This window comes from Amblyomma maculatum, chromosome 1 (assembly GCF_055883805.1).
Source record: "Amblyomma maculatum isolate TAMU_Amacu chromosome 1, ASM5588380v1, whole genome shotgun sequence".
NCBI classification, from domain to species: domain Eukaryota; kingdom Metazoa; phylum Arthropoda; class Arachnida; order Ixodida; family Ixodidae; genus Amblyomma; species Amblyomma maculatum.
This window is the reverse complement of record NC_139344.1, coordinates 420309976-420312685: the sequence shown is the minus strand read 5'-3', so window position 1 is coordinate 420312685 and position 2710 is coordinate 420309976. Positions and strand designations below refer to the sequence as shown.

The window sequence follows — 2710 nt, the reverse complement described above, 5'->3', positions numbered from 1 at the left end:
AATTATTTGTTTTAAAGGAAAATTAGGGCGGGCTAGATCTGGGCCGTGCCTTCCTGGAAACAAGAGACGATCGGCTAGAGATCCGGACTATCAAACAAGAGACGATCGGCTAGAGATCCGGACTATCAAACTAGATGTATATACGCAAACTACATCAAAATATGAGGCTTTTTTCTGCGAGTGTGTGAATTCTCGGTTACTGCGGTTACTCGGTGTGGGCGCTCGCATTATTCCTAAATTGTTACCTCAGCAGTGTGTACCATGTGTGGTCACGTCTTCTACTTGAGCTCTGAAGCATGCCTTTCATAACTGGTTCACAGAAATAGAAAAGCGCAGTATCTGTCACACTTGCTTCTGATTGCTTTATAGGAAAGGAAAGGCGCGGTAACTGTCTCGCTTGTTTTCTGTGAACACCTTAACCGCACCGTAAGGGAAGGGAGTAAGGTGGGAGTGAAAGTGGAGAGAGCGGGGAGCTGTAGTGGAGGGCTACGGAGTAATTTCGACCACCTGGGGATCTTTAACGTGCGCTGACATCGCACAGCACACGGACGCCTCTTCGTTTCGCCTCCAACACGCTTCTGTGGACGCCTGAATTATGCAGTAAGGGAAGGAAGGAAGGTGGGAGGGAAAGTGGAGCTGGTTACAATCGAAAAGAACAGTATCTATCACTCTTGTTTCTGTGGACACCTGAATCACACCGTAAGGGAAAGAAGGAAGGTGGGAGTGAAAGTGGTGCTGGTTACGAGGGACAAGCCCCGCCAGGTTGGTGCAGTGGTTGGTTGGTTGGTTTATGGGGTTTAACGCCCCAAAGCGACTCAGGCTATGAGAGACGCCGTAGTGGAGGACTCCGGAAATTTCGACCACCTGGGGTTCTTTAACGTGCACTGACATCGCACAGCACACGGGCACCTTGCTTTTCGCCTCCATCGAAAAGCGGCCGCCGAGGCCGGGATTCGATCCCGCGTCCTTCCGAACAGTAGTCGAACGCCGTAACCACTGCGCCACCCCGGCGGGGCGGTGGTGCAGTGGTAAGACGCCCGACTACTGTGCCGGAGTACCCGGGTTCGAACCCGACCTCGGCGGCTGCGTTTCGATGGAGGCGAAACGAAGAGGCGTCCGTGTGCTGTGCGATGTTAGCGCACGTTAAAGGTCCCCAGGAGGTCGAAATTACTCCGTATAGCTCTCCACTACGGCTCCCCTTTCTCTTTTTCCACTTTCACTCCCACCTTCATCCCTTCCCTTACGGCGCGGTTGAGGTGTCCGTAGAAAACAAGTGAGACTGTTACCGCGCCTTTCCCTTCCTGTGAACCATTTATTATTATTACGAGGGACAACGGGGCGCCAAAGATCTGCGCTATAAAAAGGAATAATAGTATGCTTAAGCTTCGTCTTAGGAGTAGCAACGATAGTGATAAAACACAACGCTTTTATTTTTATTTCACGAATTTCTGGAAGGGTAGTCCCCTGATGTAGCTGGGGCAGGTAGGTCACCGCCGTTTGCAGCGGGGGCTAGCCTGTCACAGAATTTTTATCTGTTGTAGGCCGTCATTTCACCCGCCACTGCTTCGGTGGTGGACGACGGCTGTTGTTGCGGCGCGCGTCCTTCTCTCCCTCTTCCTTTTCTTTCTTCTCTATTTTCTCTTCTGTCTGTGCCGTTAATAATTAATCGATTCGTTTATGATCCCCAGCTGCTCGAAATTACTCCGTAGCCCTCCACTACGGCTCCTCCTTCGCTCTTTCCACTTTCACTCCCACCTTCCTTCCTTCCATTATGGCGCGGTTGAAGTGTCCACAGAAAACAAGTGAGACAGTTACCGCGCCTTTCCCTTCCTATAAATCAATCAGTTTCTCTATTTTCTCTTCTGCCTGCGCTGACATCGTACAGCACACATACGCATTCTTATACATGCTCCCTTACCTCAGACTTAGAGGTGAAGAGATCTCCACCTTGGACGCGATGCTTCGTACCGCGTTCAAAACCGCCCTCCACCTACCCCTCAACACTTCAACAGAGAAATTACTTCAGCTGGGTCTCCACAATACTGTTGGGGAGCTTGCGGAGGCCCACAGACAGACCCAATATATCCGATTGACACAGACTGGCACCGGACGTCACATCCTCAGAACTCTTGATGCTCACATCCCAGCTAACGACCCCACACTCCTCTCCATCCCTCGCCTTATCCACTCTAACCTTTTTGTCAAACCCCTGCCCCGAAACTCCCATCCACACCAGTTGCCCCGCCGCCGAGCCCGAGCAAAGGCGCTCCACAAATATTACGGCTCCGAGACGGATAGGTGGACGCCGCATCCTCGGGCGATGAGGCGGCGGCTGCCGCGGTGAACAATACCCTTCAGTCCATTTCAACTCTCCCCCTCCCCTCTGTTACCTCCTCAGAAGTGGCCGAGGAGGCAGCGATCGCCCTTGCAATTGCCCACACGGAAACTAAATATATACTCACAGACTCAAAAATTGGATGCTTATCAAGGTTAAGGATGCGAAGCATGTTAAGCAGCTGCCTCAGTGTGGATGGGGCTAAGTAACGGTGACGTGGTTTTAGGTTAATCGTCGCACTTTATTATTTGCAGCCCGACAAACACACTCTTATGGTCCGTAAATGCATGACTCTTGGTTTGCACGTCACTTAGCATACACGCCCGGCGCAAAGACGCTGGCGCGGTTGCGGGCAGAGACTGACGCGATGGCGGG

General features: G+C 51.9%; 1 non-coding gene across 1 annotated transcript; it reads right to left on the bottom strand.

The window, feature by feature from the left end:
* Window positions 1-938: 938 nt before the first annotated feature.
* TRNAS-ACU (transfer RNA serine (anticodon ACU)) lies at window positions 939-1011 on the bottom strand. Its single transcript has one exon. It is a non-coding gene; the product is annotated as a tRNA-Ser (tRNA).
* Window positions 1012-2710: the final 1699 nt, after the last annotated feature.